The 24,001-nt window shown below is 35.9% G+C and overlaps 1 protein-coding gene across 3 annotated transcripts in view; it reads left to right on the top strand.

The window, feature by feature from the left end:
• Window positions 1–13,229: 13,229 nt before the first annotated feature.
• Window positions 13,230–24,001, top strand: part of LOC115428600 (collagen alpha-1(XIV) chain-like) — a 282,214-nt gene continuing 271,442 nt past the window's right edge. For all 3 annotated transcript variants that reach the window (XM_030147725.1, XM_030147724.1, XM_030147723.1), the window contains exon 1: window positions 13,230–13,351. The gene's annotated coding sequence lies outside the window, so the exon portion shown is untranslated. The remainder of the gene's footprint in view (window positions 13,352–24,001) is intronic.

Below are 24,001 nucleotides of genomic sequence, written 5' to 3'. Positions count from 1 at the left end.
GACCTAGAACCAAAAATAATAATAATATGAACCAATGTTGGTGTTAATCACTGACAGATCACAAGACAAACAAACAAACAAACAAATAAATAAAACAATTTATGTGTAGAATATGGAAATCTGGTTTGTTTCGATTATAACCATGACATTTAAAGGGTTAAACATGTTACAGTTATTGAATATTCGGTGCTTTTGTTTATGGTTGAAGTTGATGATAATGAAGGGTTAAGGCTGATGAACAGAAAGTGAAAATGACTTAACTGAACATATGTGTACATAGGGCTGCTCGATTATAGAAAAAAAAAAAAAATCACGATTATTTTAGCAATAATTGAAATCACGATTATTAAAAACGATTATTTGTTAACCTTAAAGTTGTTTATTTTTTTCTTGCCAAACAATGTAAAATATACTCTTTAAACATAAAGCTTTTAACCACTAAAACAAAGCATTTTCACTTTTGTACGAAACAAAAAAATCTTTGAAATCAAATAAGTGTACTGTAAATTCAAGTATGTTTCCTTTTGTAAACAAATAGTGCACTGTAATTAAACTGCTATAGACTTGCCATAGAACTGTAGCAATAAAAAAAAAAAAAAAACTCACGTAAAGTTCAAATTATAAATTCAAGTATGTTCAATGTAGTATGAAACATAGTAAATTCAGTGGCGTGCTGTGAGGTTTCAGTTCAGGCCTTCTGTATACATCAGCCATCTACAGGGTGTCCCATAAGTCTCCATACATAGGAGACATAACACATATGGTTCTAACATGCATTTCTTTATATTTCTTCTTTATAGTTCCTCAGCAGTGGAGGACACGCATTGAAATGTGTTCCCGACAAAATGGCAGTCATATAGAGCATATTATATAAATAAAAATGGTTTATGTCAAGAAACGTTTATTTTTCCTATGTATGCAGACTTATGGGACACCCTGTAGAATAGGCACGTTAGGGTTATACAGGTTAGGGTTAGGTTAATACGGGAGTTGCAGCGTAAAGAGATTCGGAGACTGAAGATTGCATTGCGGACGAAGTTGTTTTTATGCGTTTTAGTTTTTCATAAGATAAAGATTATGATAAAGGTGGCGGTGGTTAAACTTCAGATGGTCACAAAGGTTTGTTGTGTTACCGGTGGGTGCGGACACAACTACCAAACACTTTTTGCATGTGATGTGTTTTTGCTCTTCGTCTTCTTCATCAAACCCAAAGTGATTCCATACAATTGAATTGGACTTGCCTTTTTTGTTTACCAAGCACTTCTGCTGTGATTCTCCTGCCATTTTTCCAGACCGCTGGGTACAACTGTCCTCTTGGGGTGGACCTGCCGGCTAGCAGGCAGCAGTAGCTTAGAGGGGGGCGGGGCTGAGCAGCTCATGGTAGCTTGTGTGCGTGTGAATTAAAACAACTCAAAATTAATAATCGTTTTTTCTCGATTACATAATTTTTGTAATCGTTGCGTGTAATAATCGAAATCGTAATTGAATTTCAATTAATTGCACAGCCCTATGTGTACATGAAGACACAGGTCTGGAAAATATTCACCTTTTGTCCAAATATAGTCACCTTTTTATGGTTTAAAATATGACAGTTATTGAATATTTGGTATTTTTTGTTTATGGCTCAAGTTGATGGAATTAAAAAAAAATAATAACGTAAAAAAAAAACTTTAAAAATAAACTGTATGAGAACTACTTTGCCATTCCTCTGACACTGTGCAGATTCTGGGCTGTCAGTGGTCAGACAGACCTCTGTGGGCGGGGCATCAGTGGGTTAAACATATCAGCCCTTCACGATGATAAGACATGTAAAGGAATGAATCCAAATATGTGGAACATTCAAACACATCTACTGTGAATTATATAAACAGTCAACGAGGCCTTTTCTCCTGTTGGTGAATGATAACAGGAGGAGGTTTTTCTAAAACGGTGACCTTCATTACCACTTTGAATCCTGTGGGGGGGGGGTTTCAGCTGCTACAGTAATTATTTATCCACCATGTTTCTTTGTTTGTGTTAATGAGGCTGAAAACACTGGACCAACACAAACAGAATATGAAATCAGAGCCAACATGAGGAGCCTGGGCTCATAAAACCCACCTAGAAGACCCGTCTGTTGGATATTATGTCCAAACAGATGACGAATTAACGGAAAACCAGTGTCAATTTACTGAACACATGTCATAATAGAGAACAGGAGCAGTTCGACTGGTAAATATCAGTCATTCTGTCCTCTAAAGGCTGTATTTTGTTTGGGGATTTTACATAATTTGTTCCAAAAATGACAAAATGAGCAAAATTCTTGCATCCAATAACATCCAGAACCCTGTATTTATTCAGTTAACCCTCAAATACCTAAACCACCTACTGATCTAAACTGTTTAATACCTGTTGATCCACTAATCTGATCAATACATGTCAATAATTGGTGTAAAATACAGTTTTACCTCAATTATTAAAAAAAAAAAATTAGCCAAAAAACCTTGAAATATGGCATAAAAGTGAATGAGGTCTCCCTTGAAAAAGAGATTTCATCTCAAGGGACTTCCTGGTTAAATAAAGGTTAAATAAAAAATAAAATAAAAAATATTTGTAAAATGAGAATAAAATGAGCCAAATACTTGAAAAATAGTTTCATACCATCCAGAACCCTGTATTTATTCAGTTAACCCTCAAATACCGAAACCACCTACTGATCTAAACTGTTTAATACCTGTTGATCCACTAATCTGATCAATACATGTCAATAATTGGTGTAAAATACAGTTTTATCTCAATTATTTATGGATAAAATGAAAAAAAAAAAACAAAAAAAAAACACGTAAAATGAAAAAAAAAAAATCATTATAAAACTTTGAAATATGGCATGAAAATGAAGAAATCCTTCAAAAATGAGGACAAAATAAGCAAAAAACTTAAAAAATGAGGAGAGTTCATCATTTCATCCCATCCAGAACCCTGTATTTATTCTGTTAACCCTCAAAAACCAGAACCATCTACTGATCTAAACTGTTTAATACCTGTTGATCCACTAATCCTATTAATACATGTGAATAATTGGTGTAAAATACAGTTCTTCGTCTTTTCATGGTCATCAGATATGATCATATTTGGACGTTCAGAGGCTCCGTAGTTACCATGGAAACGCCGTCATCTTCCCCAACATTGATTCACCAGTAAAACCCATGGAGTTGGATCAATGACAGTGGATGGACACACTGGGTTTATGTAGTTTAATAAGTAAAATTAACAAAAAAACTAATTAAAAAAACCCCTTCAAAATAATAAATGTGGAAAAAAATAAGCGAAAATGTACTAAAACAAAGTAAAAGTGTCAAATAAGCTGCAAAATAGAATGAACAAAAACAACCAAAAATAATGAACAAAAGAAACAAAAATGAATAAGAAATCAACAAAATATTATGTAACATGAACAAAATAAGCCACAAAGCGATGTAACTTGAAGAAATAAAAAGGAAAAAAAAAGGCAATGAAATGAACAAAAACAAGTAAAATGATAAATAAAATCAAATAGGAAAATTTACAAAATAATTAATAACAAGGAAAAAATAAGCAAAAAAAAAAAAAAAAGAACAAAATGAATACAAAATTTGAACCTTGATTCAAAACCCATGGAGTTGGATCAGTGACAGTGGATGGACACACTGGGTTTATGTAGATTAATAAGTAAAATGAACAAAAATGCATAATAAAAAAAAACAACTACAAAATAATAATGTGGAAAAAATAAGCAAAAATGTACTAAAATAAAATAAAAGTGTCAAATAAGCTGCAAAATAAACAAATAGCTGCAAAATGAACAAAAACCAACCACAATAATGAATAAAAGGAGAAATCAACAAAATATTAAATAACATGAACAAAATAAGCCACAAAATGAATTAATTTGAGGAAAAAAAGACAAAATTAACAAAAAGAACTAAAATAATAAATAAACTCAAATAGGAAAATTTACAAAATAATAAATAACATGGAAAACAAGAAAAGCACTCAGAGAGCGCAGACCTCCACCAAAACAGATCCCCCCCCAATCACCACCAAAATTTAATCATTTCTTCCTTGTGCCAGTATCAACATTTCCTGAAAATTTCATGAAAATCCGTCCAGAACTTTTTGAGTTCTCTTGTTAACAAATAAACAAACAAACATGCACACACGCACACAAAGCAAAGCGATCACAATACCCCCTGGCGGAGGTAAAAATAAGCAAAAAATTAAAGAACAAAATGAATAAAAAATTTGAACATTGATTCACCAGTAAAATTCATTGATCCAAAGAGTTGGATCAATGACGGTGGATGGACACACTGGGTTTATATATATTAATAAGTAAAATGACCAAAAATGAATAAAAAAAAACCCTCCAAAATAATAAATAATGTGGAAAAAATAAACAAAAATGTACTAAAATAAAAACAGTGTCAAATAAACTGCAAAATGAAAAAAAAAAAACCAAAATAATGAAATAAAGGAACAAAAATGAATAAGAAATCAACAAAATAGTAAGCAACATGAACAAAATCAGCCACAAAATGAAGTAATTTGAAGAAAAGAAAGACAAAATGAACAAAAACATCTAAAATGATAAAATCAAATAGGAAAATTAAAAAAAAATATATATATAACATGGAAAAAAATAAGTTTAAAAAAATTAGATATATAATAACCTTTAAACTGACTCTGAACATCTACATGATCAGTGAATTAAATACATGAAAATACTTGATTTTCACTGAAAAATGCAAAAATACACCAGATAATCTTCTAATAAATGATGATAAACCACTGAGTTAAGGTTTGGTTTGGGTCAAACTCCTGTGGACGTCAGAAACAGTCGTGAGTGTTTAGGGTTAAAGTCCATTTAATAGTCTGTTAATTGTCTTTAATTTGTCTTTAATTTGTCTTTTGTCTTTCGTTAATTGTCTGCCTCCTGGTGGTTCTACTGTAAAACACTGATATGACTGTGAATCTAATTTCCCACAGTCGATGCACTTGAAGGCAACATAAAAGTGTGGTCGACTCGTCTCAAACCTTCAATAAACTCAGAGGTTAGAATTGGGTTGCAGGAACATTAACCTGCGAGAAGTCATAAAAATGTAAATGGGGTATTAATGTCCGCCTCTGAAATCACACTTTACGGCCTGTCTGACTTTATGAACCACCGTGAATTTAACCGACTGTTAGCGGAGCTTCGTTTTTTGGCAGAATGCCTTTTCCAAACTGCAGTATTCAGGACACTAAACACAACACTGAAAAGGCCCCAGCATTCATGTCAGCGCGAATAAAAACCTGCATGGTTGTGAGGTTTAATCTCAGTTTCACAGCTGCATAAATAGTTTAAAGTCTGTTTTTATACTGAGGAGTTAGTAGCAGTTGTACAACGGCGTATTAGGGCCACAAAAGAAAATAAAAACACCCGTTACTACAAAAATAAAGTCGTAAAATATCAAGATAAAACCCATAATTTATGAGAAAAAAGTCAAATACAAAAAGAGTCATAATTTTATGAGGATGAAGTTTTAATATTATTAGAATAATGTCGTCATATTTTGAGAATAAAGCCATAATATTACAAGAACAATGTCGTAATTTAAAAACAGACGAGAAAAATATCATAATGTAACCACTGCTAGCCCTGCAGTCGACCACTTCCAGTCAGTTCCAGAATAAAATCATAGTTAAAAAAAAAAAAAAAAATCATAATTTAACAAAAATAATGTTGTACTTTTATGAGATTAAAGTCGTAATATTTTGAAAATAAATTTGCACTAGTGCGATAAAAAGTCATAATTTAGAAATTATAAGCCTTAAGTAACTTTCGCAATTTGCTCCAAATCCATTTGGTTTTTACGACAAAACAAACCCAAACGTGTGCGAACTGTCTTCAAAGTCTTTCACCTAATGCTAATGTGTTGATGGTGAGCGGGGCTAATAGTCTCAGTATTGGGTGGGTGGGGCTAATAGTCTCAGTATTGGGTGGGTGGGGCTAATAGTCTCAGTATTGGGTGGGTGGGGCTAATAGTCTCAGTATTGGGTGGGCAGGGCTAATAGGCTTAGTATTTTGTGCGTAAACCCCAAATGACAGTAGAACCTCACAGAATGGAAGAGGAAGAGCAGAACCAGCACTCCGGTCCTCTGGATGGAAATATGAGGAGAAAAAAAAAACAAGACAGAACAGTTGAAACAGCTGAAACAGTTGAAGGGGTTTCATCGACCTGTTCAGTGCAGATAGATTCACTTCTGTCTTCAGTCTGTTTGTTCATGGAAAATGAAACGCTATTAATAGTGATTAAAAATGAATGATATTTAATTGTGATTAATCCACAGAAACTCTGTGATTAATCTGATTAAACATTTGAATCGTTTGACAGCACTAATAATCAGACTCAGTGGTCCGAGCCCTGGTCTGTCCAACAGTAGTTCTGTAAGGTTTACATCTAAAATGTGGTTGCACTGATGATCAAACCTTCATGTGGAAGTAACGTATGGATTTATGCAATCTATTTTATTATTTTTTTTTTTTTCATTTGTATGTTTTTATCTTACCCTATGGACCTGGTTTTTGTGTCCTTAATAACGCTTGAATGAATGAATAAATGAATTAATAAAATGAACAAAATTAAATCGGAAGTTTTATAAAACAATAAATAACGTGGAGAAAATCAGCAAAAAAAACAAAACAAAACACAAATTTAATTTAAAAAAAAAAAAAAAAAAGTAAAAAGGGGAGCATTGTTTCACTGATAAAACCCCTGGAGTTGGATCAGTGACAGTGGATGGAAACACTGGGTTTATGTTTAATTAATCATATACATTTTCTGAAAACTCCCTTTTCCTTCAGTTTCCTTTGTTTCTGATAAAATAACCATCAACTTTAATCTGAGCTTTAATAAACATCTACATGATCAGTGAATTAAATATAGAAAATAAAGGATTTACAGGGTGGGGAAGCAAAATGTACACTATTTTGAGGCAGGGATTGAAAGACAGTGTATGACCAATTAGTTTATTGAAAGTCATGAGAATTTATTTGCCACAAGAAAATGTCCATAATAGAAAATGTTTTTATTCTATGTGTCCTCCTTCTTTCTCAATAACTGCCTTCACACGCTTCCTGAAACTTGCGCAAGTGTTCCTCAAATATTGGGGTGACAACTTCTCCCATTCTTCTTTAATAGTATCTTCCAGACTTTCTGGTAATAGTTTTGCTCATAGTCATTCTCTTCTTTCCATTATAAACAGTCTTTATGGACACTCCAACTATTTTTGAAATCTCTTTTGGTGTGACGAGTGCATTCAGCAAATCACACAGTCTTCGACGTTTGCTTTCCTGATTACTCATATGGGCAAAAGTTTCTGAAAAGGTATGGATAATAGTGTTAGGTATGATTATGACATCAGTATATGTTTGGGTTCAAAACAACTGACGTAGTGTCTGCTGAGAAAAAACAACTAAATGTTCAGTGTAAATTTTGCTTCCCCACCCTGTACACTGAAAAAATGCAAAATAGAGAGGATAATATAATAATAAATTATGATAAATTATTTAAGAAATGTTAAATAGACAAAAAAGAAAACCTACCTTTTACTCTTTTTCCTGAGTAAACATTGGTTGTATTTATTGCAGAGTGTGGGTTTTTCCAGAACAGGCTTCAGTTTTTAAGTGGAGCTTCCAAACCACACAAACCTTTATGAAATGACAGAAGCCGTCATCATTCCACTGATTACTATAATGCACGCACCACTAAATTACAGCTCACACAGACTGGATTCTCTTTTTCTGTCAATAAAACCCACAGTTTGGGTCTAAAGTGGTGACACTTTAAATGAACTTCATTCCAGTTTGTCACTTTGAGGGAAACTGAGGATGACAGAGTTGTTTATTCAGTCGCAAACTTTCCTCTGAAACTTCCACAGCGAGGAGAACAAACATGTTGTGTTTTACCGATAAATATTCATGATTATGATAATTTAAAGACTGCACAGACGTCCTGTTGTTTAAAGAATACACACTGAGCAAACAGGTACGGAGACAGTGAATGCATCACCTTCAGCTGAGACAGTGAGCGCATCACCTTCAGCTGAGACAGTGAATGCATCACCCTCTGCAGAGACAGTGAACGCATCACCTTCAGCAGACTCAGTGAACGCCTCACCTTCAGCAGTCAGTGAACGCCTCATCTTCAGCAGAGTCAGTGGATGCATCACCCTCTGTGGAGACAGTGAACGCCTCATCTTAGCAAACCCAGTGAATGCTTCACCTTCAGCAGAGTCAGTGAACACCTCACCTTCAGCAGACTCAGTGAATGCATCACCCTCTGCAGAGACAGTGAACGCATCACCTTCAGCAGACTCAGTGAACGCCTCACCTTCAGCAGACCCAGTGAACGCCTCACCTTCAGCAGACCCAGTGAACCCCTCACCTTCAGCAGACCCAGTGAACGCCTCACCTTCAGCAGACCCAGTGAACGCCTCACCTTCAGCAGAGTCAGTGAACGCCTCACCTTCAGCAGACCCAGTGAACACCTCACCTTCAGCAGAGTCAGTGAACGCCTCACCTTCAGCAGAGTCACTGAATGCCTCACCTTCAGCAGACCCAGTGAACGCCTCACCTTCAGCAGAGTCAGTGAACACCTCACCTTCAGCAGACCCAGTGAACACCTCACCTTCAGCAGAGTCACTGAATGCCTCACCTTCAGCAGACCCAGTGAACACCTCACCTTCAGTAAAATCAGTGAACCCCTCACCTTCAGTAGACTCAGTAAACGCCTCACCTTCAGCAGAGTCAGTGAACGCCTCACCTTCAGCAGAGTCACTGAATGCCTCACCTTCAGCAGACCCAGTGAACGCCTCACCTTCAGCAGAGTCAGTGAACACCTCACCTTCAGCAGAGTCAGTGAACACCTCACCTTCAGCAGACCCAGTGAACACCTCACCTTCAGTAAAATCAGTGAACCCCTCACCTTCAGTAGAATCAGTGAACGCCTCACCTTCAGCAGACTCAGTAAACGCCTCACCTTCAGCAAACCCAGTGAACGCTTCACCTTCAGCAGAGTCAATGAACGCACCACCTTCAGCAGACTCAGTGAACACCTCACCTTGAGCAGAGTCAGTGAACGCCTCACCTTCAGCAGACCCAGTGAACTCCTCACCTTCAGCAGAGTCAGTGAACGCCTCACCTTCAGCAGACTCAGTGAACACCTCACCTTCAGCAGAGTCAGTGAACGCCTCACCTTCAGCAGAGTCAGTGAACGCCTCACCTTCAGCAGACTCAGTAAACGCCTCACCTTCAGCAAACCCAGTGAACGCTTCACCTTCAGCAGACTAATTGAACACCTCACCTTGAGCAGGAGTTCACTGAAGTATGGAAAGAAATGTACAAATAAAGAACTGGTCTGAACAAACATCTGTCTCTGGTTCAAATAAACTGAAGGAAACATTCATGTGATTCACAAACTGGTGGTTTTACATTTAAATGGATTATTATCGCAAACTCTGATTGATAATGTTATTAGAGGATAAGATACGATACAATAAGAAAATATGACACGATATGGTAAAATACAAAACAATAAAATACGATAAAATAAGATACAATACTGTACTGTAAAATACATAACGATACAATAAGATATGATACGATAAAATTCGATACATTAAGATACAATACAGTATGATACAATAAGAAGATACAACATGATACGATAAGATACAATAAAATAAGATACGATACTATACAATAAAATACAATACAATGCGATATGAAAAGAAGAGATACAATACGATAAAATAAGATACAATACTGTACAATAAAATACGTTACGATACAATAAGATATGATACGATAAAATTCAATACAATAAGATATACAGTAAGATAAGAAATGATACAATAAGATATAAGATAAAATACGATAAAATATGGTAGAATAAGAACATACAACACGATAAGATAGAATACAATAAAATACGATACGATACTATACAATAAAATGCGATTTGATACATTACGATAAGATACAATACGATAAAATAAGATACGGTACTATACAATAAGATATGATGAAATCCGATAGAATAACATACAAACTATTCTTTCACTAAAAATGCGAATAACCTGAACAAACCTGAATAACCTGAACTGTCTTCATATAAGTGTGTATTTGTTCCAATATTCTGTCTGTTATTAACTGTTTGTGTGTTTGTAGATCCACTGTATCTGTACGTTAAAATAAACATGTATAAATAATAAACTGAGGCTGAATATCGGTACAGCTGCACTTATGTTTCTGAAAACATTTCAAGTTGTTTATATTTGTTCAGGTTATTCACATTTTTAGTCAAAGGACAGTTTGTACGGTTTGTTACAAACTATTTTTATTTTTGTTTTTACTCACACAAAGGGTTTAAACAGGTACACATTTACACTATGATGCATTTCACCACATTTTTTATTGCAATATGAAGCTGTTGCATTTTTTTTTTTTTTCCAACCATGGTTGCTGTGAGATTTAATAGGAACTAGTCATCCTTACAAGAACCAGAAGAGTGTTCCCATTTTTTTCCTGTGATCTTTAAGTTTTTACAACAGGCCACCTGCTCACAGAATGAAGACAGGCCTGGGGAGGCAGTGCAGTGTGTAGCCGGGGGTCACACTAACCCACTCTGCCTGCCCAACGCTCAAACACATATTTCTGCAGCCTCGCCTCGCATTAAACCAGGGAAAAGGAATGAATAGCTGCAGGGGTGGATGGTGAATGAAGCGGGAAACACCCATCACTCCCTGCAAGTCTCAACTGAGAGAGAGGGAACCTACAAACAGTGAGAAGTTAACGACAAAAAGACACAGACGCAGGAAACACAGGAGATCTGCCTTCACAATAAAAGACTGAGTCAGTCTGTGCATCCAAGAAGGAGATGGTTCATCCAGGAAGTAGACGGTTCATCCAGGAAGTAGACAGTTTGTGCAAGAAGTACACGGTTCATCCAAGAAGTAGATGGTTCATCCAAGAAGTAGACGGTTCATCCAAGAAGTAGACGGTTCATCCAAGAAGTAGACGGTTCATCCAAGAAGTAGACGGTTTATCCAAGAAGTAGACAGTTCATCCAGGAAATAGACTGTTCATCCAAAAAGTAGACGGTTTATCCAGGAAGTAGATGGCTCATCCGGGAAGTGGAAGTTTCATCCAGGAAGTAGACTGTTCATCCAAAGAGTAGACGGCTTATCCAAGAAGTAGACGGTTCATCCAAAGAGTAGACGGTTTATCCAAGAAGTAGACGATTCATCCAAAAAGTAGACGGTTTATCCAGGAAGTAGAGAGTTCATCCAGGAAGTAGAGAGTTCATCCAGGAAGTAGAAGGTTCATCCAGGAAGTAGACTGTTCATCCAAGAAGTCAAAGGTTTATCCAGGAAATAGATGGTTTATCTGAGAAGTAGACTGTTCATCTGAGAAGTAGACGGTTCCCTGAGAAAACACATATGTACGGTGTTGTATTAGGGCCACATAAGAAAATAAAAACACTTGTCACTATGAGAATAAAGTTGTAAAATACCGAGATAAAACCAATAATTTTATGAGAATAAAGTCGAATACAAAAAGAGTCATAATTTTATGAGAATGAAGTTGTCATATTATGAGAATAACGTCGTAATTTAAAAACAAACGGGACATTTTTTTTATAATTTACACAATACAGTTGTACCCACTGGTCTCATAATGTAGAACTTGGAACATTCTGTGAGGTTCTACTTTCATTTGGGGTTTATGCACAAAGGTCGAATACTGAGCCTATTAGCCCCGCCCACCACATACTGAGCCTATTAGCCCCGCCCACCATCAACACATTAGGATTAGTTGAAGGACTTTGAAGAATGTTCGCACATGTTTGGGTTGTTTCATTGTAAGAACTGAACAGATTTGGAGTAAATTACTGAGTGTACGCATCGCACTATTGTAAATTTATTATCAAAATATTACAACTTTAATCTCATTCAAGTACGACATTATTTTCATTAAATTATGAGCTTTTTTTTAAACTACAACTTTATTCTCATAATATTATGGCTTTATTCTCAAAATATTACAACTTTATTCCTGTATTGACAGGTGTTTTTATTTTTCTGATGTGGCCTAATACACTGTCATAGAAGAGGAAAAAAAAAAGAAAAAAAGTCCAGTAAAAATCCAACTTCAAACCTTACTTCAGTAGAAATGTGTAAAAATTATCGACCAAATGTAGTAAAAGTCTGAAAATCTAAGTAAAATGGTCCCGTCAGCATCAGTTGAAGTGTTTGGGTTTGTTTCGTCATAAGAACAAAACAGATTTGGAGAAAATTACTAAACTTACTTAAGACTTACAATTTATAAATTATGACTTTTTATGGCACTATTTTGAATTTATTTTCAAAATATTGGTAAATGGACTGAACTTATATAGCAAATTTTCTACACCTTCATGGTGCCCAAAGCGCTTTACAATTCCTCACATTCACCCATTCTCTCTCTCACACACACACACACACACACACACACACACACACACACACACACACACACACACACATACACCAGTGGGCGGCTGCTGCCATGCAGGGCCATGCCTGGCCCTACTGGGAGCAGTTTAGGGTTCAGTGTCTTGCCCAAGGACACTTCGACATGTGGACAGTCGGAGCCAGGATTTGAACCGCTGGCCCTTTGGTCATTGGATGACCTGCTCTACCAACTGAGCCACAGCTGCCAAAATATCATGACTTTAATCTCATAAAAGTATGACATTATTTTTGTTAAATTATGTTTTTTTTTTTTTAAACTACGATTTTATTCTCATAATATTATGGCTTTATTTTTGAAATATTACAGCTTTATTCTTGCAGTGTTTGTATTTTTCCTTTGTGGCTCTAATACACTGTCGCAGTTAAATAATTTAAAAGTAAATTATTCTACTTTCTCACTGATATTATAAAAAACTCGCCGTTATAATCCTTGGTCTGCAGTATTAGACCTGAACTCTCTCTCTCTCTCTCTCTCTCTCTATATATATATATATATATATATATATATATATATATATATATATATATATATATATACATATATATATTTATTATTTTTTTTTAATTTATTATTTTTTTTTTTTCCCAGGTTGTGGGCTGTGGTTTTATTTTGAAATCTGCCCTCCGTACTTCCGGTGCTGCTTGGGTCCGCCTTGGCTCGCTGGGCTCCGCCAGAGTTGGTCCGCGGACCGGATCACAGTCGGGGTTTGGGACCGGTGAGCTGCTGCTTCAGCCGACCGGAGAGGAGGAGAGCTGCGGACACATCTGCTGTCACACGGTAGGTCCGCTCCGGTTCCGTTCCGGTTCCGTTCTGGGTCCGTCCACTGCATGTGCGTCTTTTTTTTTTTTTTTTGAACTGATTTGGGGTCCAACTGCGCAGCCTCTGTCCGCACGCGCCCCATGCGCCGCTGAAGGTGGCGCGTGCGGACCTGTGTCTCACCTGTGCGCGTTTCAGTTAATTAGAGCTGAGCTTAGTTTGTGCACCAGGAACCTTTAATGAACCTTTAATGTTTGGACCTGAAGAGTGTGTGAACAGCAGCATTTACACTGTTTTCAACTGCATCTGCATCATCTTCATTATTGTTGTACACAAGTAAGAACTACAGCTGGTATTTAAAGGGATCAAATCCAGATCATTATTGAATATTTGATAGTTTGGATCTGGACAGAAGTTGATGAAAATATTTGACCCAAAAAAGGCAAAAAAAAAAAAAAAAAAAATTAACCTGTACTATTTTTATATCAGTTTTTGGACATTTTTATCCTAATCAGTGAAGACAGTCGTAAATGTTAAACTACCAATGCACCAAAGTCAGTATTAGATCATCTGTGACACATTTAAGACAGATTAAAAAAACAAAAACACACCTCCGATAACAAACATGTGTTATTTGTTATACAAAATAACTTACATGTTATATATAAATAACTTATTTTTGGTGTATTTTTCAGTGACTTCCAGTAATCAAACTGTCATTTAAAGGGTTAAAGCAGAAAACATCTGAATCTGTCATGGTTTGACAGCTGTGTTTTGGAAGTGGACATTTCTGTCCTGTGTGACTGTAGAGGGGAGTTATTTACCTCCGCCAGGAGGTGTTGGGATCACTTTGCTTTGTGTGTGTGCATGTTTGTTTGTTTGTTTGTTTGTTAGCAAGATAACTCAAAAAGTTATGGACAGATTTTCATGAAATTTTCAGGAAATGTTGATACTGGCACAAGGAAGAAATGGCTACATTTGGGGGGGGTTGACAGATCTGTCTCAGCGGAGATCTGCGCTCTCCGAGTGCCTTTCTTGTTTGTTTGTTTGTTTGTTTGTTTGTTCTCATCTTTAGTGGAAAACACTTCCACCCATCTTTCCCAAATCTTCCCCACAGATAGGCCTAGGCCCTGGGACCAACCCATTCCATTTTGGTCCCAGTAGGCCAAAGTTCAAGGTCACAGCAAGGTCACAACATCTACAGTTTTCCATCTGTCGTCATTGAGACATTTTCCAAAATTCATCAAAAATTCCAAACGACTCCGATTCTCCTCCAATCGGATCCACCTGTAGCTTAGAACAATCTCTTGTATCTGGAACTAAATTGTCCACATCCACTGTGGAATGTGGACTCTGTGGACATTTACATTGAGCACTGAAAATCCCATTTACCACACATGTAAAATTAGAACTCAACTAATATTGATGTGAATTGAATCTAATTGGACAGACACATGACTGGGACCAGATTCAACTGTTTCTGCTGTATGGAACAACCTGGAAACTGTGGAATTGAAACAGAAACAGTCGATCCACACATGCACAGCGTTCGGGGTGTTTGGTGGAGGTTTGTGTTCTCTGAACACTTGTTGTTTTACAGTGTTCTGATTGTCTATGAGAAAAATTCAAATTAGAACTGGATCTACTGTGCACACGTTTACAAACCGTTCCTTTCCTTCTTGTCCCACTGGTTTATGTGTTCTGTTCATGTGTGAGAATGAAGCAAAAAAGAAAAGAAAACAAAAAAAACCTGTAAATTCTGACCAAACAGGCCCATCATGTTAATAATGGTGCAGTGTTTACTCTAAGAAAAGAAGATATGATGCATTACTAAACAGTATTTACAGCACAGGTGTCAAACATGTGGTCTGAGGGCCAAAACCGAACCGCCAAAGGGTCTGCTGCGTCCCATGGACTGAATTAGTGAAACACAAAAATTACATTGAAAATATTAACAATTAATGGAGTCAAAACCATTTGAGTTCCAGTTCCACATTCCAGGGTTGGTACGGGGGCTTGAAATCCTGGAAAATGCTTGAATTTCAATGTGTTTTCAGGGTCTGGAAAGTGCTGGAATTTGACTTTAAGTGCTTGAGAGGGCTCACAGTTCTAACTGTGATGTGATTTATGTATTTATTTGTAATATTTACTCTGCTGGGTTACATGGCAACTCAAAGCTCCTTACAGACAGGTGATACGTTGAGAAAAATAAAACTTTCTGTCCAAACCAGGTGAATTCCAGGTGTTCTCAGGTCAACTCCAGGTCCAGTTTTATCTTCATATTTGTGTCTTTGGTGTCAGTGTGTCTGAAGAACACTAAGTGACTAACATTTTTTTGGATAAAACTTTGTGTTCTCCTTTAATTTCTAAACTTTTTGCTGTTATGAAACATAATTTTAGATGTTTATAGAATAAAACAATGTACATTATTGTGATAAAGAGTGATTAAAATAATCCTGAGTTTATGTATTCATGCACATATGGATTTTACTCCAGTGATAGGGTGGTGTGGTGGAAAAAATTTAAAATGACCCTTAAAAGTGCTTAAATTTGACCTTGAAACATGTACAAACCCTGACATACATAATCTGAAGTGGGTCAGACCAGTTAAATACCACCATAAGAACCTAGAAATAAGGAAAGTAGCAAATGTTCTCTTTGTTTTAGCGTAAAAAAAAAAGTAAAATTACATGAAAATATTTACATTTGCAAACTATCCTTTTACAAAAACTGAACAATCTAAACAAATATGAACAACTTGAAATATCTCCAGAGAAGCAGGTGTAATTGTACCAATATTCTACCTGTTATTAAATGTTTTGTGTATTTGTAATTGTAATACACATGTGTAAATGATAAACTGAGACCTAATATTGTTATAATTACTCTTATTTTTCTTAATACATTTGAGGTTGTTCATGTGAAAACCACTAACAGTAAACACGGTGCATCTGAGTCCTTAGTGGAGCAAAAAACTGCGTGTTATCAGCAAAATATATGTGAAGAATAATGATGCAACAGTAAAGGTTTTTATTGTGCAGTGAACTGGTTTCTGTCAGTGTTTTACTGTTTTGTGATGTTACCACAGCTAACAGCAGCAACAAACAACAAACAAGTGCACAGAAAGAAGGGTAGAAAAACAACAAACTAGTGAAAAATGAAATGCAAAGTTAAAAATAAATAAATAAATAAAATGAAACAAAAATGAAATGCAACAAATGAACAAAAACAACCAAAATAATGAGTAAAATAAACTAAAATGAGTAATAAATCAACAAAATAATAAGTAACATGAACAAAATAAGCCACAAACTGAACTAAATGGAAGGAAAGGTACTGGCATAAAAGTAATGTTTGGTCTTTGTGGGTTAAAAAGGAGGAGAATTACAAACTGTGGACAGAAGCAGTGATTAAAAAAAAACTAATCTGAGAAGGAATGAGGGCTGTCAGAAAAATGGAGTTTAGAAAAAAAACTACAGTAAATACTTAATAAGTTCAGAAGTCTTTATGTTTTGCTATAGTCTTATTCTACCCCTTGTTTTCTTCAGTTTCTTGTTCATTTTAATGCCTGGTCCAACTGCAGGTCCATTTGTTTGGACACAAATAATGAAAACAACAAAAACAGTTTAATTTCACAGCTGATATCTATCCATTGAACATGTTTTCTCGATAAAAACCCAAATCCCTTCAGTTCTTCCGTTAGTATCTGTGTCATTGTACTGACACAAACAGTGTTTTTATTCATTCCATGTTTTTCTTTTCTGTCTGTTTTAGTCACATGACACACACAGGAGTTGGGACTGGATTACAGAACCAGTGTTTTTGGTGACTTTGGATGGAACAATCATTTTTTCTGTGACTGTATAGTAAAAGTCCTTCTGAGTAAATGGTTATAATTAGGGATGTAATGACTACCAGTATAATGATAAACCACGGTAAAATTGCCAATGGTTCGTATTACCATTTAAATTCTAATTATCCTGACTAGCGGCATTGTACCCGTGGTGCCATTGCACGATAGCGCCCTCCTGTGGTGCAACAGCGGCATTGTACCCATATGCCCTCTGGTCTGTGGTGAGCTGAGACCCTGTTAAAATCTCCCAGCATACCTCACAACATTTGAATGCGGACATAAAATTGTGGCTAGTAGATAGTCAGGTAATGTTTCCATTCATTTGGTGAGTTTGGCGGTTAGCAGGCCTGTGAAGGCTGAGGAAAACCCATACAAACGGCCTCCCGTGCTGCAACATCGATCACACATCAATAGGACACGGGGCGGGGCCAGAACATGCATTATATAGTAGGTTAACCATGTTTGATTACCGCACTTTTAGGGGAGAAAATGCCTATGTAAAGATACGCTTTTATGTCAAATATTTGAGTATAATTTTAACTTATTACAATTTTAATTGTCTATACCTAATATCTGGAACCAATATTCACTTTTAAAGTCTTTGAAAAGGTTCGTTAAGCATCTGTGTGTTATTTAGGCAATAAATTATATACATTTTTCAAATTGGATTTTATATTTTTTTGTGTGTTTTCTGTCGTTTTATGTTTTTATAGTAGGTTAAAGTGAAAAAAATAATAGACAGATGATACAGATGAAGTTGTGCTGAAAAAACAGATCCTAAACATGGGTATAGTAAACATTTGTTTCTATAGTATATAAAGGCAAAATCAAAAGGACTGAAAAACGGACAAAATAGGCTCAGACCACTAATGGTTAATATTTGAATGTTTCTGACACAGAAGGGACATTGGGACTATTATTTTATTTGTTTTTTTTTTTGTTTTTTTTCCAGTACAACTTGGTTAAATTATTTCAGTGCGTGCATTAGTACTTTTTGAACATTTTGAGCACAGTTTCAATAATACCGTGATAATAATGATAACCATGATAATTTTGGTCACAGTAACCGTGATATGAAATTTTCATATTGTTACATCCCTAGACTGTATAGTTAAAGTCCTTCTGAGTATACAGTTATCATACTAATATGTTCACACTGTGTGACAGCCGTGCATTACTGAAGTCATTTCCAGGCTCTAACACACAGGTGTCCAACATGCGTCCCGGGGGCCAAATCTGGCCTGCCGAAGGTTCCATTCCGGTCCTGCAGGATGAAAGTGCATAAATGAACCTGATCAGTCCAGGTTGTCCAAATCCTTTTGATTCAGGTTCCACAGACAGACCAATGTGATCTACAGTCAAAAGAACAACACAATAACCCAGAAATAATGACAACTACAAATTATCTTTGTGAAAAATTATGTGGAAAAAAAGTAAGTGAATTTACACTGTGAAAATATTTACATTTACAAAACTATTCTTTCACAATAAAACACAAATAAATACATAAATAAAAACAAAGATGAACAACCTGAAATGTGCAACTGTAACAATATTTTGCCTGTTCCTAAATGTTTGGTGCATTTATGGATCCACTGTGATCTGGAGTTGTTTTCATAATAATAACAGATGGAATATTGTAGAAATTGTTCAAATTTTAGTTCCAAATTCCAAAATTTTAACAATATTCTGCCTGTTACCAAATGTTTATGGAATACTGTGTGTAAATGTACATGTAGAAATAATAAGTCGAGGCAGAATATTGTTCAAATTGCACTAATTTTTCAAATGAAATCTCTGTTTTTTCAGGTTATTTACATCTTTTTTGTAAAATGTAAATATTTTCATAATTTAATTGGGGTTTTTTTTGTACTAAAACAAAAGTAAAACTTGGATTTGTCATTATTTATAGGTTATTAAGTCATTATTTTACTGGTCTGGCCCACTTGAGATCAAATTGGGCTAAATATGGAACTGAACCAAAATGAGTTTGACACCCCTGATCTAAACAATGGCAACACCAATTTTTTCTCTTTGATTTATTGCAAAGAACATTCAATTTTGATGTCCTTTAATAATAAAATGTCAAAAACCTGAACAAATATGAACAACCTGGAATGTCTAAAGAAAAATCTGCGTAATTTTATCAATATTCTGCCTGTTTTGTGTCTCGGTAGATCTGATCTGTAATGCACATGTAGAAATCAAAAGTTGAGGCAGAATATTGATCAAATTTTTCTTATTTTTCTTCAGGAATTTCAGTTTTTTCAGGTTATTCACATCTTTTTTGTTTGGATAGTTTGTAAAATGTAAATGATTTTATAATTTAATATTCAATTTTGCTTATAAAAAATGTGCAGTTGTCATTATTTATAGGTTATTATTGGAGTGGTTCGGCCCACTGGAGGTCAAACTAGGCTGAATGTGGAACCTGAAAGAACATGAGTTTGACAGCCGTGCTCTAACATTTAAAGTGCATTTAAAGGGTTTTTTTTTCTGTGACTCCATGTGTTCTGTCGGAGCTGTGTGGAATCCATTGATCCAGTCGACACAGACGTGAAACCCTTTCAGATCCACAAACCTCTGAACCACACACTTTATGATACACACAAACAAACACACACTGTGGTGGAGTGGAGTATTTATACTGCACTGGTGTACTTAAGTACTACTTACATCAGATCCATCCTTTAAATCTGTGCTTCCACTTCCACTCTTTTTTTCTTCTTTTCTTTAAAAAAGCAGCTGTTGTTTGTTCACATTTCACATGTTTATGATTCCTCATCCTTTTATAGGACGCTCAGTGGACAGGGTGGTGCAGCTCTGGAAGGGCTTTAAAAGGATGGAGTTTACAGACCTTGAAAAGGCTGAAATATTGCATGAAATTGAAGTACGGAGAAAAGTTTGTCTCGTAGTTGAATTTTAGGCTCCATTCACGCAGCAGCTCTAAATGCACAGTTCAGATTTTTGGGTCAAATCTGATTTTGATCGTATAAAAATTACCGATAAAATTCCCTTTGTTTTTGTCTTTGTCAATGTTGGACTGATACGTAAGCGAGTTACTTCATTCTAGCAATTGTAGCTAGCGGCACCGTATGGTACTTGACAGTCCGTCACTTGTGTTCACTTGTGGTTTCCAGTCATCTTCTGTTCCCCACTCTACCTGGAAACATGGAGACTAAAGTTGGGAGAAATCAGCAGAGTCCTGTCTGGGATTTATTTGAATACGATGACAGAGAAGATATGAAAAAAATAAAACTAAACTAAAACTCAGTATTTAGGAAAAAAAAAAAAACTAACAAGTGTTCAGAACTCAAACCTCCGCAAAACACCCTGAACGATCTGAACTCTTTCTGTTGAAATTCAACAGTTTCCAGGTTGTTCCATACACAGAAACAGTTGAATCTTGGTCCCAGTCATGTGTCTGTCCAATTAGATTCAATTCACATCAATATTAGTTGAGTTCTAATTTTAAATATGTGGTAAATGGGATTTTCAATGTTCAATGTAAATGTCCACAGAGTCCACATTCCACAGTGGATGTGGACAATTTAGTTCCAGATACAAGAGATTGTTCTACGCTACAGGTGGATCCAATTGGAGGCTAATCAGAGTCGTTTGGAATTTTGGATGAATTTTGGAAAATGTCTCAATGATGACAGATGGAAAACTGTAGATGTTGTGACCTTGAACTTTGTCCTACTGGGACCAAAATGGACTGGGTTGGTCCCAGGGCCTAGGCCTATCTGTGGGGAAGATTTAGGAAAGATGGGTGGAATACTGACTCAGGGCTGCTACAAACTGTTTGCACTTCATGTATTTATCATATTTTAACTGTATTTTAATTGTATTTTATTGTGTTTTGCTGGTATTTTAATTATATTTTATTTGTACTATTTATTTGTACTTTGCACTGTAAAGCACTTTGTGACTGTCTGTGAAAAGTGTTCTATAAATAAAATGTACTTACTTACTTACTTAATGGTTTTCCCATAAAGTTGCTAACAAACAAACAAACAAACAAACAAACACACAAAGCAAAGTGATCCCAATACCTCCTGGAGGAGGCAATTAATACTAAAACTTAACTAAAACTAAGCATTTAGAAAAAAATGAAAACTAATAAAAGCTAGCAAACCTGCTCTGAAAACGAATTAAAACAAACTGAATTAGAGGGAAAAAAAAGACAAAACTAAATAAAACCATAATGAAAAATCCAAAACTATTAGAACCTTGCTCCACTATAATCCAATAATCATCCAAATCCCTTTAAAAGGAGCCTAAATGCCTTTACTTTGTAAACTTTTAAAACCTTTTCATTGACAATAATGGTGCATTTTAATCTGAGACTGTAATCAAATATTTCTAAACGGTGGTTTCCTGTTTTTTCTTTTTCACTGGAGGTCCGTCTCCTTCGTCTGCCTCTTGTAACGTCAGTAAAAGTCCCTTCAATCATCCGTATTTCCTTGATAATATCGTCATATTTACACTAACAGTAGGTTTGGGCCGTACACCTATAATTCTGATTCTCCAACGCCACAAGCACATCTCGTCTTAACCTCTTCGTGGTGATAATACCAGGGTTTGAGCGTCAGTCGTATCTATAAATTATTGAAAATTGCCTGAAATTAAAAGTTACAGCCTCGGCACGGGGGGGGGGGGGGGTTCAAATGAAAGCTGATTCATTTCCAAATTCTTCCAGAAGCCTGTTCTCCTCACAGACACAGGTAATAAACTGATAATCCTGCCTTCACTTCTTTAAAACTGCGTCTTGTGGGTTTTGATTAATATTCGTGGACTCTCAGTCTGCTTTAATTGAAAACGGTGGAAACTTCCAGATGACAGCTGGAGCTTTTATTCGTCTGCAGGGACGAATGCTGCTGTCAGGACTTCCAGATGAACGTGACACTGTTTTTTAAAAACCGTATGGATCAATAAACAGGTGCTGTCTTACATGGTTTACCTTCATTATTGTGCAACAGCTTCAATAAGGTGTCACATGTATGGAGGTACTTTAGAGCCAAAATTCACACACATAAAAACCATAATCAGTGTGCATAAATCCCACTCTATTTTGCACATTTTATTCTCATTTTTCAAGTATTTGGTTCATTTTTGTCCTTACTTAATAAGGATTTGTTCACTTTTCTGCCATATTTCAAGATTATTTTGCTTAACTTTTTCCTTATTTTTCAAGTATTTTGCTCATTTTATTCTCATTTCACAAGTTTTTGGACATTTTTTCCCATCTTATTTGGTTTCTTCAACGTCCCTTTTATGTGTAAACCATGGTGATAATTTAGCGCCAAAATTTGCGCATATAGAAACCACAATCAGCGCGCATAAATCCCACTCTATTTTGCACATTTTATTCTCATTTTTCAAGTATTTGGTTCATTTTTGTCTTTGCTTTACAAGGATTTGTTCACTTTTATGCCGTATTTCAAGATTTTTTTTGGTCCATTTTTTCTTTATTTTTCAAGTATTTTGCTCATTTTATTATCATTTTACAAATTTTTGTACATTTTTTCCTATGAATAATTAAGGTAAAACTGTGTTTTGCACCAATTATTGACATGTATTGTTGGGATCAGTGGATCAACAGGTATTAAACAATTTAGATCAGTAAAAAAAAATCATGGGAAGGAATGCTTCTCGGACCAAAAAAAGAGTTTGTTCGAGGTGCTATTTGGAAAAAGGGATTCAAAAAGTAGATATCAAACTGGCAGAAAAATCCAAGGCACTCTCTTTAAACATTAAAATGCCTTTATTAACATGGGTCGGTCACATCTAGACCCAATAAACACTTCAACATGTTTTGGCTTCAAGCCTTCATCAGGAAGTCAAACAGGAGCCTGGAAAGCTGTAGGTTCCTATATAGTAGCATCGACCAATAGGGAGTTGCCAACTGGGCATGAAGGTAATGGCCTGCAGAGGGTGTCCACATGTAAACAGCCAGCAGATGGTGTCACTGCAGGTCAAATAGAAATATTTACAAATATACATGGATAAAAAACAGTGCAAAATGTACCCATCCCTGTTAAATTATAGGTGCTGGAGACTTACATGAGCAATTTTTCATCAAATCTGTCAAACCTCAGTCATATCCTCAGTATCACGAATCTGTAAGTCTGTGATTACTCACCTGAATCTCTTGCATTACGGTGAACAGTTTCGAAGTGCTGTTGCTGCTGCAGGGAGGTTCGCAGTGGCGGCAGCAGGTGGCTGCACGAACCTCAGTTTCCTACAATGCATGTCGCAACAAAAAATTCCTCAGATGCCCGACTTACCTTCAGGTTCTGAATGTAAACACATGGTATTTGTTTATGGTGGATGGCACTTTGAAATTGTTCACCGTAATGCAAGAGATTCAGGTGAGTAATCACAGACAGACTTACAGATTCGTGATACTGAGGATATGACTGAGGTTTGACAGATTTGATGAAAAATTGCTCACGTAAGTCTCCCGCGCCTTAAAGATCAAAACAGTGTAAAGTCTTTAAAACAAGAAACAAGTAATATATTACAGGAAAACAGAAAAGTCCAACTCTTTATTCAGTCCAGGGGGTACAGTGGCTTGGAGTTTAAAAATCCATAAAGCTTCCCGTTGGATTTTTCTTCCAGTTTGATATCTAGTTTAGATAAGTAGATGGTGATGAATGACTGAAGAAAGGTGAAATAGAAAGAAAACTTCATTTGGGAACTTCCACAACAGTAGCTCTGTGTGTTTTGTGGGTTTAGTTTGGTAGAAGTTCCAGCTGGTTTCATTGGGGTTGTTTTGGTCCAACTCACAGGGCCTTAAAGTGGCTGAATGTGAG

The sequence above is a fragment of the Sphaeramia orbicularis genome, chromosome 11 (genome assembly GCF_902148855.1).
Source record: "Sphaeramia orbicularis chromosome 11, fSphaOr1.1, whole genome shotgun sequence".
In the NCBI taxonomy this organism is placed as follows: Eukaryota; Metazoa; Chordata; class Actinopteri; order Kurtiformes; family Apogonidae; genus Sphaeramia; species Sphaeramia orbicularis.
Note: the sequence above shows the minus strand (reverse complement) of the source record. Positions and strands in the feature narration are given on the sequence as shown.